This window comes from Pseudophryne corroboree, chromosome 5 (assembly GCF_028390025.1).
Source record: "Pseudophryne corroboree isolate aPseCor3 chromosome 5, aPseCor3.hap2, whole genome shotgun sequence".
In the NCBI taxonomy this organism is placed as follows: Eukaryota; Metazoa; Chordata; class Amphibia; order Anura; family Myobatrachidae; genus Pseudophryne; species Pseudophryne corroboree.
The window spans coordinates 585,445,201-585,461,171 of NC_086448.1; positions in this window are offsets into that span (position 1 = coordinate 585,445,201).

Consider the following 15,971-nt stretch of genomic DNA (forward strand, 5'->3'; position numbering starts at 1 on the left):
AGATATCGTATCGAGGATGTTTGCCAGTTATATGGGTACTTAGCGCGTAATGGGGGCAAGGAGTGAGTGAGATTAATGGGCAAAGCATCGGTCTTAGAGGCGTTTAATATATAATAGGATGCTGCAGAGTACATATCTAAAATATTGTGCAAATGGGGAAGTGTAGTGGAAGGGTCCGTTACAAATAAAAGAACATCGTCCGCGAACAAACATAGTTTGTGTAGCGAGGCGCCTAATCGCAGTACAGGGAACTGCGGGTCCGCTCGAAGCCTATCTGCCAGTGGCTCAATGGCCAGTACAAAAATGAGAGGGGAGAGAGGGCAGCCCTGGCGGGTGCCATTGTAAATTGGAAAAGAGCAAGATAAAAAAACATTACTGAAGACCCGGGCCGACGGGGAGCTATACAGGGCTAATATCGAAGAGATGATGCGATCGCGCAGGCCAAATTTTAGTAGGACTTCTCGCATATAAGACCAGTTTAAACGATCAAAGGCCTTCTCTGCGTCCAAAGATAGCAGAAGGAGACCATGCTTAGGGGCTAGGGAATCGACAAGGTTAAAAACCCTGCGTGTATTATCAGACGCTTGTCTTCCCGGGATAAAGCCAACCTGGTCCGGATGTATCAGGGAGGGGAGGAGGGCGTTCAATTGAGAAGCTATTAATTTAGCATATATTTTAATGTCCCCATTCAGTAACGCAATGGGACGGTCATTTTGACAAGAGGTCACATCTTTGCCCGGTTTAGGGATCGTGACAATACGCGCCTCGAGCATCTCCTCAGGGAGGATGCCCTGAGAGGTAATGTCGTTGTAAACTGTGACCAAAGAGGGAGCTAGGAGGTCTTGGAGCGAAACATAAAAGTCATTAATAAAACCATCGGGGCCCGGCGCCTTACCTCGAGGAAGGGACTTGATCACTTGGAGGGTTTCTGATAAGGACCATGGGGCATTCAGTAATACTAATTGATCGTCTGAGATAGTTGGGAGGTTTATATCAGCTAAGAAGGAGTTAATAGAGGAGGGGGTAGGCTGGGGGGTGACAGGATCAGTCGAGAGGTTATAAAGTTGGGAGTAGAAGGTGGCAAATTGATTCGCTATCTCCCTTGGGTTAGAAATTTTGGTGCCTGTGGGGGATACAATGAGCTTGATTCTATTCCGAGCCTGCTGAGCCCTAAGTTTACGGGCAAGCATTTTCCCCGGCCTGTTCCCCGCTAGGTAAAACTTCTGACGCATCCTATTTAATGAAGCCTGGGTGCGCGCCATAAGTAATTTCTGGAGTTGGGACCTAATGTCGGCTAACTGCTTCTGTAGGGTTTTCGTAGGTCTAGATTGATTTTTGTCCTCTAATTCCTTCAGCTTGAGCTCCAAATCGGCCTGACGTTGTAGGTTAAGTTTCTTAAGCTGCGCTCCTGCCTGAATCGCTGCCCCCCCGGGTGACGGCTTTAAGTGCGCACCAGAAGTTCAGGGTGGACGTGTCCGAGGGGGAATTAAATTCCATATAGGACGAGATACTGTCAACTATGATTTATTTGAGACTGGGTTAGACAGCAAGTTAGGAGAGAGTCTCCAAGGGCGGGGGGGAGAGTGTTGACTAGCAACATCCCAGTTAAGAGTCAGCGGGGCATGGTCTGACCAAGTTATAGGGAGAATGTCCATGGATCTGGCAAACTGGAGGGTCCATTTGTCCGAAAACATAAAATCAATACGGGAGTAAGAGTTGTGGACGGGGGAATAATAAGTGTACTCCCGACCAGTAGGGTTTTGCACTCGCCAGATGTCATAGAGGTCAAATTCAGCTAAGAGGTTACGAAAGGCTAAGGAGGTGGCGTTGGGGGAGGTTGAAGAGGGGGAGAGGACCTAGGAGACCTGTCCAGTTTAGGGTCAAGGACTAAATTAAAATCCCCCGTGAGTAGAAGGGAGCCCGTACGAATCTTCTGAATAGCTACACATAACTTACGGATAAAAGCAACTTGGTTTGAATTCGGGGCATATGCAGAGACCAGAGTGACCGGCTTATCGTTTAAAAGGCCGCTCAGTATAAGATACCGGCCATTTTTATCAGCTATCTGAGAATGCAAAATAAAGGAGATGGAGTCCATAAACAATATGGCCACACCGTTCCTCTTAAAAGGGCCATTAGCAAAATAACCTAGAGGGAATCTGCGATCTTTAAAAGTAGGGGGTGCTACAGATGAAAAGTGTGTCTCCTGCAGCGTGACAATATCAGCTTTATGCCTAGCAAAATAACCCAAAGCCAGCCTACGCTTATTAGGGGAGTTCAGCCCCTTGACGTTCATGGATAATACCCGAACCATCGGAGCAAACGAATGCACGTTGTGGGAGGTGAAAGTCCTTGACACATACAGAGATGGAATTGTCTCAAACAGCGAATACCTACATCATAAAATAGGGGGTGGGGGGGAGGAAGGGTGAAGGGAGGTGAGAGGAAAGGAACAAACCAAAACGACCCAGTACATCGGGTCGGCATAACTACTGCAAGGAAGGCAAAAAAATGCAGTAGTATATTACCAGGGGGGAACATGTGGCCTAGCGCCACCACCCATGAAACTGAACAGGTAAAATAACAGTAAGCAGGAGCAAATATGCCTACCAACAATACAAATTAGAACAAATGTAGAAACAGATACATATAAACTAAGATATAACATGAAAAGATAGGACACCATTATCACAACTGCACGCAGGGCAACTCACGTGACCGCAACAAGGATAATGGCTAAGTCCATTCTGTGATAACGGTACCGGAGACCGTCCAACGTGAAAACCAAAGCTGGAGGCATCAGTGTCAGGCGGTGACCCATTCCGAGTGGAGGGCAGGCTGTTTCTTGGAGCCAGGAGGCAGCGTGACAGAGATATCCCACTCCGCCAGTAGTTTAACTCCGGTCTCCAATGAAGTCACTGTGTAGAACTTATTTTCATACGAGATGACGAGTTTCACCGGAAAACCCCATCTGTACGTGATGTCTTGGTCGCGAAGTGCCAAAGTGATAGGAGGAATACTCGTCGTTTGGCCAAGGTCAGAGCAGAGAAGTCCGGGAACAGTTGTAAGCCGCCAACAACATCCGAGTCGGAGTCGCCCGACTCTCTGGCCGCTTTCAGAATGCGTTCTTTGGTTGTAAAGAAATGCACCCTCAGGAGCGTATCTCTCGGGAGCAACTGAGCGTGGTTTAGGCAGTCTATAGATCCTGTCTATAAGCAGCTCTTTAGAGTCGGCTCTAGGCAGAAGCTTCTGGAACAGCACGGTAGCGTAATTCTCCAACTCGGAATTCTGCACGGAGTCGGGGATGCCTCGGATCTTAATATTATTGCGCAAGGATCTGTCCTCTATATCTGCAATCTTGAGTTTAAACGCCTCAAGGTCACTTTGCTGCTGATCGTGGGCCGTTATGAGGTCATTATGAGACGAGACCAGTTCCTCTACTTTCCTCTCTAAATGGTCCGTACGGTCTCCTATAGCGTGCAGCTCCATCTTAACCTCCCGAAGAGCGGCTGTGAAGTCCTGAGTCAACTCAGACTTGAACGCTGAGAGGGCCTGATATAGAGTTTTGACCATGAGAGGTGCATCAGAATCAGGGTCAAACCCCGGCAAAGAGGCAGGGCTGCAGGGGGTATCTTGTGGAGAAGCGGCAACCGGGGACTTCCGTAGAGAAGAGGCGGCAGGGGCCGTCTTCTGAGGTGGAAAATATACTCTGGGAGGCAGCACCCCTTTTGAGGAGGCATTCCAATGAAATGAGGTTCCGTAGGTGGAATGACGATGATAAAGAAGCTCAGGATCTCGTAGAATATATGGCGGAGAGTTAGGTAAGCATAAAGAACACGGGTGGTGGCGGACAAGCGGTCTGGGCTACATCAGAAGATTGGTATCACACATGGCCAGGCAGAGGGTCATCTCCATCCTGCGGGGCCCAGATGGAAGGCACCCAGCCGGGAGAGAGGGGTGAGCGGTCAGGCACACAGCCAGGGTCCAGCAGCACTGCACGTTAAATAATGTGAAAGAGGACTGAACTGATAGGGCACACTTCCCTCTAGGCACTTCCCTGTTGCAGGATCCAGGAATCAGCAGGCAGGAGAGGAGTAGGTGAGTAATAACTGCCACCCAGGAGAGCAGGCAGGCTGGAAAGGGGGCAGTTTCGGGTCTCCACGTTGATATGGAACTTCCGGCGGGGGGAGGCCCAAATCTAGGCCGCGGCTCCCGGTTATGATATAGGCCGCGAATGGCCGGAGCTCCGAGGGAGGTAGGCAACCACTCCACCCCACCGTAGGAGGGCGTCTGGGTGATCAGGGGTGCGGAGGAGCGTGGCCGCCGCTCGCCGGTGCGGGGCGGGGAAGCAGGAGAGGCAGTCATGTGGAAGAAGATGGCCACCGGGAGGAGAGAGGCAGACGCAGGCCCGCCGCAGCCGCGGCTCAGGAGGGCAGATAGAGGAGCCCCGAACTCATCGCCGGTCCCGGAGCCCCAGAGCAGATGGTAGGCAGTGGGGGAACCTCGTCCGGGGCGGGAGGGAGCCACCACCGATCCCGGTCTGGCTCCAGCACGTCCCCGGAGCTCACAGCCGGGGAGGCACCAAACGCAAGGCCCCAGTCTCCACAGGGGTGGTAGGCCTCAGTCGCCAAACGTCTCGGGGGGGCCACTTTGGAATCTCCCCGAGGCCCACACGCCACGTGGGGCTACAGGAGGGGTATTGCAGGAGGAAACCATCCGTAGGGGACAGTTATTTAACAGGAATCTGGCCTCAGGCAGCAGGAGCTCTGAAACTGCATGTCTGCTCAGAGCTAGGTCCAGGCCACGCCCCCCCCTCAAGTTTCAGTTTTATGTACTAGCAGTTTGTTACTAAAAATTCTGAGGTCTAAGATATGTGCCCTACTGTTTTTATTACATTTTTAAAAATAATTTTGTTCACAATTTTTACCAAATTTGGTCCTAAAATTCTCAGGTTGTCAAAATAGAAAATATTAAATTTTTTTGCTCAAGTTCCATATGACTCTAAGCTACTGTGAAAATGTCAAGTTGAGACTGAAGCGGAACTAGAGTGAGTTATACAATAACTTACTTTCTAGAAGATTTAATTTTTCAGTAAAAATAAATAAATAATGAAATATAATTGTAAAAGAAATGTGTATTTTATTTTATGTTGGTCCCGAAATACAGTTGATTAGCTTGTTTGGAGGTTATATGGTTGAGTAGAGGACAACTTTTTTCTGTTGAGACATGCACAGAGTAGAGCAGGCTGAGATGATTTGACATGTCTGCGCATGTTGAGACATGAACTTGGTGTTACCGCTAGGCAATTTTAGCGGTACCCTGCTAAAACAGTTTAGCGGGAACAATAAGTACATGTCTCAGCAGTGCTGGAACACAGATGTGTCTTAATACACTGTTGCGCGGGTGGTATTCATGTGACCGCCGGTCAGCTGACCGACAGTCACATGACCTCCTCCACCAGCCTGATGGCTCACTATCCCGATGGTCGGCATGCCGACCAACAGGGACTATTTCCACTCGTGGGTGTCCACGACACCCATAGAGTGGGAATAAAACCCGTGGCGAGCGCAGGTCGCCACCGAGCCCACAGTGTGGTGAGTGCAGCGAGCCCGCAAGGGGCTTGCTGCACTCGCCCGTCCCCGCTGGGATCCCGGCATCGGTATGCTGCCGGGATCCCGGCATCGGTAAGCTGACCGCCGGTCAGTAGTACTACACCCCTGTTGCGCAAGTCAAATAATCCCTCTCTGTACACCAAGCCCCAGGTGACTCAGCCATACAAAGCTTCTTTCTCGCTCAAAATGTGCATTTTATTTGCAGAAATATAACAACTGGAAGCAACAAAACTGCTTTGCCCGATTACTCTGATCAATTCCATGTGCATCTCAGTATAAATCTGTGCAAGAAATGCTATGGTGTAGCTGCTGGGGCTTTTTTTTCCACAAAGTTCTGTTGTACTTCATCTACATCTTTCCTTGTGTTTTTAACTACAGTAAATCCTGCATGATTAAAGTCACAGACCAGCATCTGCATTGTGAGTGGTGTTTTGCTGTGTCTGTGATGCAAATGAGATGCTAAATTTCAATAAAAACACACTACACATCTCTTCTGTGGGCATCTCAGTTGTGTAGACATCTCATGCCGAGGACACATCTGTAAAGTCTGAAGGTCCCTTCTGGTAATCTGTGTTTTGACTTTTAAGTCTCATATATGCTTATCATTTGTGTATGGCAGTATGACATCAGTAAATGGACCTTGAATGTGATATGTGTGTACAATGTGAAAGAGAATATTTTGTTTTAAAAGCAACTTTTGTATTAAAAACTTAAATGTAATAATAAACTTATTTTGTGTATGTTACTGTATCTGTTAGTGTGCAGGTCAAAAAGGGCATTTCTTGTGTGGCATAGGAGGAGATTGGGGCAGCATAATAAACTGCAATTACCTCTTTTTGTCATTATCTATGGAATTAAAAACAAAATACAAAAATAGTAACAAAAAATACGTATCTCTTGGAAAACATAAGTAGCTGTTACTTTTTAAGGGATCATTTTACATTATATATAGTGATTTGCACCGAGGTCGCTGAATGACTAAGCTAAGCGACCCAAGTGGCCGACACAAACACCTGGCCCATCTAGGAGTGGCACTGCAGTGTCAGACAGGATGGCAGATTTAAAAAATAATCCCCAAACAGCACATAATGCAAAGAAAAAAAGAGGTGCACCAAGGTCGCTGGATGGCTAAGCTAAGCGACCCAAGTGGCCGACACAAACACCTGGCCCATCTAGGAGTGGCACTGCAGTTTTCTAACAAGAGGATGAGTGCTTCCATCCTCATGTGAATCTGACCCACTAGCCATGAACATAGGCCAGGGCCTCAGCCGTTCCTTGCCACTCCGTGTCGTAAATGGCATATTGGCAAGTTTATGCTTCTCATCAGACGCTTTTAATTTTGATTTTTGGGTCATTTTACTGAACTTTTGTTTTTTGGATTTTACATGCTCTCTACTATGACATTGGGCATCGGCCTTAGCAGACGACATTGATGGCATTTCAACGTCTCGGCCATGACTAGTGGCAGCAGCTTCAGCAAGAGGTGGAAGTGGATCTTGATCTTTCCCTATTTTACCCTCCACATTTTTGATCTCCATTTTTTAATGTGTGGAATTATATGCCAGTAATATATTAATAGCAATGGCCTACTGTACCGTACTGCTATATATTATATACTGGTGGTCAGCAAAATTATGTACTGTCCTCCTACTATATATACTGTGCACAACAACTAAAATGCACCACAGGTATGGATGGATAGTATACTTGACGACACAGAGGTAGGTAGAGCAGTGGACTACTGTACCGTACTGCTATATATTATATACTGGTGGTCAGCTAAATTCTGCACTATCCTCCTACTACTGCGCAAAACTTAAATGCACCACAGGTATGGATGGATAGTATACTTGACGACACAGAGGTAGGTAGAGCAGTGTACTACTGTACTGTACTGCTATATATTATATACTGGTGGTCAGCAAAATTCTGCACTGTCCTCCTACTATATATACTGCGCAAAACTTAAATGCACCACAGGTATGGATGGATAGTATACTTGACATCACAGAGGTAGGTAGAGCAGTGGACTACTGTACCATACTGCTATATATTATATACTGTTGGTCAGCAAAATTCTGCACTGTCCTCCTACTACTGCGCAAAACTTAAATGCACCACAGGTATGGATGGATAGTATACTTGACGACACAGAGGTAGGTAGAGCAGTGGACTACTGTACCGTACTGCTATATATTATATACTGGTGGTCAGAAAAATTCTGCACTGTCCTCCTACTACTGCGCAAAACTTAAATGCACCACAGGTATGGATGGATAGTATACTTGACGACACAGAGGTAGGTAGAGCAGTGGACTACTGTACCGTACTGCTGTATATTATATACTGGTGGTTAGCAAAATTCTGCACTGTCCTCCTACTATATATACTGCGCAAAACTTAAATGCACCACAGGTATGGATGGATAGTATACTTGACGACACAGAGGTAGGTAGAGCAGTGGACTGCTGTACCGTACTGCTATATATTATATACTGGTGGTCAGCAAAATTATGCACTGTCCTCCTACTATATATACTGCACACAACAACTAAAATGCACCACAGGTATGGATGGATAGTATACTTGACGACACAGAGGTAGGTAGAGCAGTGGACTGCTGTACCGTACTGCTATATATTATATACTGGTGGTCAGCAAAATTATGCACTGTCCTCCTACTATATATACTGCGCACAACAACTAAAATGCACCACAGGTATGGATGGATAGTATACTTGACGACACAGAGGTAGGTAGAGCAGTGGACTACTGTACCGTAGTGCTATATATTATATACTGGTGGTCAGCAAAATTCTGCACTGTCCTCCTACTACTGCGCAAAACTTAAATGCACCACAGGTATGGATGGATAGTATACTTGATGACACAGAGGTAGGTAGAGCAGTGGACTACTGTACCGTACTGCTGTATATTATATACTGGTGGTCAGAAAAATTATGCACTGTCCTCCTACTATATATACTGCGCAAAACTTAAATGCACCACAGGTATGGATTGATAGTATACTTGACGACACAGAGGTAGGTAGAACAGCGGACTGCTGTACCGTACTGCTATATATTATATACTGGTGGTCAGCAAAATTATGCACTGTCCTCCTACTATATATACTGCACACAACAACTAAAATGCACCACAGGTATGGATGGATAGTATACTTGACGACACAGAGGTAGGTAGAGCAGTGGACTACTGTACCGTACTGCAATATATTATATACTGGTGGTCAGCAAAATTATGCACTGTCCTCCTACTATATATACTGCGCACAACAACTAAAATGCACCACAGGTGTGGATGGATAGTATACTTGATGACACAGAGGTAGGTAGAGCAGTGGACTACTGTACCGTACTGCTATATATTATATACTGGTGGTCAGCAAAATTATGCACTGTCCTCCTACTACTGCGCAAAACTTAAATGCACCACAGGTATGGATGGATAGTATACTTGACGACACAGAGGTAGGTAGAGCAGTGGACTACTGTACCGTACTGATATAATACTGGTGGTCACTGGTCAGCAAAATTCTGCACTGTCCTCCTACTATATACTACAATGCAGCACAGATATGGAGCGTTTTTCAGGCAGAGAACGTAGATATTTTCAGCACACTGAGCACAGATATTTGCAAGCACACTGAGCACAGATATTTGCAGCAGACTGAGCACAGATATTTGCAACACACTGAACACAACTGAGAGAACACTGCACACGTCCTCTCCCTATCATCTCCAATGCACGAGTGAAAATGGCGGCGACGCGCGGCTCCTTATATAGAATACGAATCTCGCGAGAATCCGACAGCGGGATGATGACGTTCGGGCGCGCTCGGGTTAACCGAGCAAGGCGGGAAGATTCGAGTCCGCCTCGGAACCATGTAAAATGGGTAAAGTTCGGGGGGGTTCGGATTCCGAGGAACCGAACCCGCTCATCACTAATTATATAAAACATTTCCATATGTTTAAATAACATCCTTTATCTAGTAATTACTTGCCACAGAGGTAAATATTATGGAATTTAACTGGTGGGTGATGGATGAAAAACAGGTTGAGGAGAATGAAACCGGAAAACAAATAACATACTGGGTGGTATTAAAATGATATATCCCGCCCAATCTCCTTTCTAAAGTGATCGCCATTATCGCGCATATCATGCCCGTAGTAATCAGGTTTAGCTGCGTAAAGGGTTGGGCGCCCTTACTATCCCAGGGGTAGCGAGCGAAAATTATTATACCACACCCGTCAGCAGAAACAGAACAGGTGTGGAAGCGGGTGAAAATAATTGAATACCGCCCACTGTGTTTTCTTACGATATTGTATTTTCTCCTAAAATAGAATCTCATGCAATAGTATGAATAAAACACAATGTCAATAAAATGCAAGTGGTAATAAAAGTGAAACTTTTATTCATGCATTGAAAGTTGGAGCAGTTTATGAACACAATTTAAACTGCATGCATTAGTTTCAAGCTATCACTAACAGCTAATAAATTTCCCCTTTATACATCCATCAGGAACTACAGTAACCTAGAAAAGTACTTAGAGATTAAGAAAAAGAGGGCATTGACACCCAAATATTCGTTGTCTGTTAATGAAGTCAATGTTTATCACAATATACTGTAGGTTAGTTTTTAAGGGAAAATGCTAATTTATTTTATAATAATATGCAGTAGTGTGACAATATTTATATTTCATTCTCAGTCAGATGCTAATTAATATACTTCGTTCACTGTATATGAAGCAATTTCATGCATTACCTACTGTAGTTGCTTCATTCCATGACATATTTTCATAAGCAGTGCTCTTCTTGATAATGTTTACACAGAACCAATTTGGGTATAATAATGAAAGTATTCCCTCGCTACTCACAGCCAGAAACTTTAGTTTTTAATAACCTGACTTTGTAATTGGGTGCAATTATGAGTAACCAACCATAATTGAATAAAATATAATACAATACACTATGTATATGATATACTCATATACTGTGAACTAAATGAATACTAAAAGTCAACTGAGGAATTATAAGCCCATTTATAAGTAATAGGCTGCAATTTATTATTACATGATGTACAGTATTATTATTCCATAAACCTCAAGGATTGCATATATTTGACAGGCAATCATAAACCAGTTACGCAGTATTTGTACATCTAATGCTGTTAATCCAGATGTATCAGAATGTGTACATTCTAGAATACAAGATATTTTATTATTTTTATATTTAGTGTCTCCTTGGTCATTTTTAAAGGTCTAATTTATATAGACAGTATTTTATATGGCAAGAAAATGAAAATAATAAGGTGTATAAATAGGATACATTTCTAGATTAAAGCAGAAAAGTGGCAGCTGTTTTAGGGATCCGCAAACTCCCAAAAAAAGAGAAAAAACCCTAATACCAAATGAGAACAATAGACAATTTTAGTAATCCCATAAATAGGAAAAATATGGAAAATTCCAGAACATGATCAGTATGCTAAATAAGATAAAAATGATTACACTAAAAAAAACCTGCAACTATAAATAATATTATAGTAAATAGCAAATACTATCTGGTAGCATACACTATATCACTGCAGTGACTGAGAGCCATTAATACACAGTCACCAATAAAATAATCATGTAAGAAGAGCTGGACTAAGATCCTATGGGGCCGTATGCAAGTCACTTGTTTGTGCCGCCCTCCTCTTCCAATCCATCCATGTCAAAATGCCTTGCCCCTGGCAATACTAATCCCCTTGCCATTATACTACTCTATTTACAGTACTTACTGTAGCTAACACATCTTATGAGCTTTTCTCTCATATGCCAACCTGCCTACTAGAATTTTCCAACAGTACCCACACTGCCCCTTCTACTTGCCTGCTTCTACACCATGGTTGCACAAGAACCTCCAGAATTTTGTGATTACAGATGCACCAGAGACAGCAAGAAGAACCAACATTCAGCTTCAGAGCAAGTACTGTTCCAGCCTGGAGGCATGAGCTTGCAGCTGTAGGCAATAGGTAGACAGGTGAGGTGAGATAGGGCATTCAACAACACCCCCTAAGCATGCACTTGATCTTTCAGCTGTAGGCAATAGGTAAGGAGGTGAGGTGAGATAGGGCATTCAACAACACCCCCTAGGCATGTCTCATATATAGACAAACACATATATAGATGTAGGGTTACATATAGAGATACACATATAGACACACATCTATATGGCTGGGTTACATGTATATACACACATACACAGGCAGGATTATAGATAGAGACACACAAATATATACATACATACAGAGTTACATAACAGGATTTTGGTACTTACCGGTAAATCCATTTCTCCGATTCCACAAGGGTCACTGGAGGCTTATGACTGTGGGTTATAGACGGGTGTTTAAATGGAGCTGCCACTTTAAATTTATAAGTATGAGTGTCTCATTCCCCTATATGCCCACCTTCCTGACCAGTTAAAGAAATTGAGCCCGAGGAGAGATGGAAAAAACAGAACTTTAGAGAAGGAAGTGAAACACGTGAAACAGAATATGAGCATCCATAAAACAATCTGCAGTAACAGATGCAGTCACAACTGAGAAACACACTTTCCATGGAAGGAAAAACAGTGTAAGGTGGATATCTATTGTCCCCTATGGAATCAGAGAAATGGTTTTACTGGTAAGTACCAAAATCCTGTTTTCTTCTTCATCCACTAGGATACACTGGAGGCTTATGAATGTAGGGACATCCCAAAGCACCCTCCATGGGTGGATGAGTGCTGAGACACCTGCAACACAGAGCATCCAAATAGAGATTCTTGGGCAGCAAAGATATGAAACCTGTAGAAGTTTTAAGTCAGCCATTTCTAAAGGCTCAAAAAAAGGATGACTGGAGGAAAAATAGTTTTAGGTTAAAGTCCCAAGACATCATGGGAGGAACAAAGGGATGCTGAATGTGAGGCACTCCCTGGAGAAAAGTCTGCAGTTCTTGTATTAAGGCCAGCCATCACTGGAAAAAAACAAATAAGAGAGCAGAGTGTATCGTTTAAGGACCCAAACTTTAAAAACTCCTGAAAACCCTGCCTGTAGAAAAAAGCAGGAGATGGGACAATCTGAATGATGTGGTAGGAAACTGTCACCTTTTACCCCATGCCACACAGTACTTCCAACGTTGGTAGCAATGTGCAGAAGTCACCTGCTTACTAGCACAAAGATAGTATAACAGACCTGGGAAAACCCAACTGTAACCCAAGGAATAACAAACCTGGGAAACCCAACTGTAGTAGCTGCGCGGTCTTATCATTCACGCTGTCAAACTCAGATCACGTCCTGCAAAGTACTTCAGTGCACTTTATGCACTGAAGTACTCGAGGTAGAAGAAGAAAAAATGTGGGAAAAGGTAAATTACTGTAGCTGGAACAGCCAAGGAGTCATTAAGCCACTGGGTCCCAAGTACTCCTGTTATGAGGAGATTGTCTTTATAAGAAATTATAGTCACCTCTTGCACATGGAGATGAGTCATCATCACAGCCATCACCTTGGTGAAAACTGTTCCAGATTGGAATGTGGAGAGAAGCTTCACTGATATCCAATGAAACTACAAACTCCTCTGCCTCCATCCCCACAATTACTGAGTGGAGCAATTCCATCTTCAACTTGAAAACCCTTAGGAATGGATTTAGGGGCTTCAAATTCAGAATGGATTTGATGGATCCATTAGGCTTCAGGACTACGAACAGGGCTGAGCAACAAAAACATTGTCTTTTATTATAGGATAGGGGGGGACCGGGAGCAACCTTTTTCTGTAATACCCCCCTCCTTTCCTCTGAAACTTTCGGAGTGATGAAATGATGAGGGGGTTTGAAAAGTAAGTCTATTTCGTACCCATGCATTATTAGTTTTAGCACCCAGAAGTCCCAACAAGTTAACTTCCAATGACCTTGAATTTCCAAAGATGGGCTCCAACCCTGGAGTTCCCCCGGTGAGAGGGCAGCCCATCAAAGAGCTGAGTTTTGGGCATTTTTAAGAACCTGTTGTCTTGAAACGGCTGCAGTTCGAACTCTAGTGCAGTACCTAGGGAGCTGGAGGTTGTGCCTGGATGTCACAAGGCATATCCGTGGCTTGCCCCAATGATGGACTAGCTGTGTGAAGACTTTTGGATGGAACACCCATTTTCCCCCGATGAAAATCCTGATGATCTAGGCAGTCAGCCTTTCAATTGTCAACAGAAGAAAAAGATATATATGTTTGTAACTTGCGCCAATGACCGTAGCCCATTTCTGGTCCAGAGCCACACTCCTGCTTAACCACAATACTCAACAACACAAGCAAACAGAACCAAGGTCCAGTCAGACCTATGTAAGGAAAAGGACAAATGGTGAGATCTTAAATATCACCTAGACCTAATAGTGTTGATGCCTCCGTGACACTAAACTTAAGGCAGTGCCCTATTTTCATTGAAAGGTTCCTTTATGCTTCTATATGAACAAGGGGCCTAATTCAGACCTGATCGCTAGGCTGCGTTTTCGTACAACCTGCGATCAGGTCTGAACTGCGCATGCGTATGCACTGTAATGCGCAGACATGTCAGCCCGCAGCGACGAGGATCTGCAGGCAGCGACGGGATGTTGCGAGAAAAGAGATCGCACAGGTAATCGCAAGGTGACTGACAGGAAGTATCCATTTGTGGGTGGCAACTGACTGTTTTTAAGGAGTGTCCAGAGAAGCGCAGGAGGGACCAGGTGTTTGAAGGGAAGGTTTCTGACGTCAGCTCCAGCCCCGATCATCGCACTGGAAAAGTAAGTACTGGTCTGTGCAGAGACTGCACAAGCTTCTGTTTCTGCAGCTCTCCTGCACATATGATTGCACCCCTGCACAGCGATTTCCCCCTCCCCCCTGTAGGCGGTGACTACCTGATCGCAGAGATGCAAAAAAACACACCCTAGCAATCAGGTCTGAATTAGGCCTAGTGTAGGGTGAAACATCCTTCCTGGAGATATCACATCAGTAGTGGACCATACTGACCTTCAAGAGGTGCCCTATGTTTACATAAAGGTTTCTTTAGGTGGGTCCAGGTGATCACTCAAATAGTTGGTAGCTTATTTCCCAGAGTTAGGAAAAAAGATGTCAATTACCAACATGGATAGAATAAAAAATACAAAGTTTATTATCACAATAAATACTCAAATGGGAGTTACACAATCCAAAATTTTTAGTAGCATATGTAAAATTATTTTAGCATATGTAAAAAGGAAACATGCAAAAAAGAAAATATTCCCTGACTGGAGACACACAAATTAATTGGTGGTAAGGGGAACTAGCTAAAAGACAGAAAAAACACCCCAAATCTGGATATCTAGGAGGTATTTCTGTCTCTCTGCCCACACAGATCTTACATATCCCAGCCAACCATAGAGGGATCTCCAGTCCAGTCTCCATAACACTAATGCATTTCGGATCAAGTCCTTTTTCAAAGTGTCTCTCAATTGTCAACTCCGGGAATGAAAACTGCTGAGATCTCCATGGCATAATTGCAATCCAGAGGAGGATGCAACTTACCTCCCCCCTTCACCCTCTGCTTCAAGTTCCCATTTTAATCATGCATGCAATGGCCGTGGTGTTGTCTGACTGGACTCAAATTGCCTGAGCAGAGGAAAGGACAGATGAAAAGCAGTGTATAGCACCCCAATTTCCAGTATGTTGATTGGTAGGGATGAATTCTGATGTGATCAAAACCCTTGGAACAGACTCACCATCTTTACAGCACCCTATACTTGAAGACTGGTGTATGTTGTGAGGAGAATCCAGTTCCATACCCAAAATTGATGGCCCTCTAGAAGGTAAGAAACCTGCAGCCACCATAGGAGCAAAAGTCGTGTCCTGGGTGTTAGATGGACTAATTGATGCATCAGCAAATGTTACCCCGGCCATCTGAGATGCTTGACATCTGCCCCCCCATGCAGTATCTCCAGCAGAGGACTCGGCAGAGATGTGATGAAGTGCACAGCGCCACAAGGAGCCATGGCATTTGCGTGGTTAGGCAGTGGGAGGAAGGAGAGAAGGCATCCAGTGTGAGCCCACACTGCAGCTACAGCCCAGTGCAGCGTGAGCATGTAGCGCAAAAGGTGCACTGCTCTGCCACCAGTCCATTCAGACAATTGGTGACCTTTCCTTCACCTGCCCTCAGTCACAGATCTTGAAGGTGGTGAGTGTGGTACATAAAATAAGAATGTATATTGTATAATAATATAATTTATTAAGTCCAGTGAATGATGAGCAAGGGGGGTAGAGGTAGAATTAATTTCAAAACGTAGATGCTGTTTCTTGCAAACTGCACTAAAATGTCTAGTTACG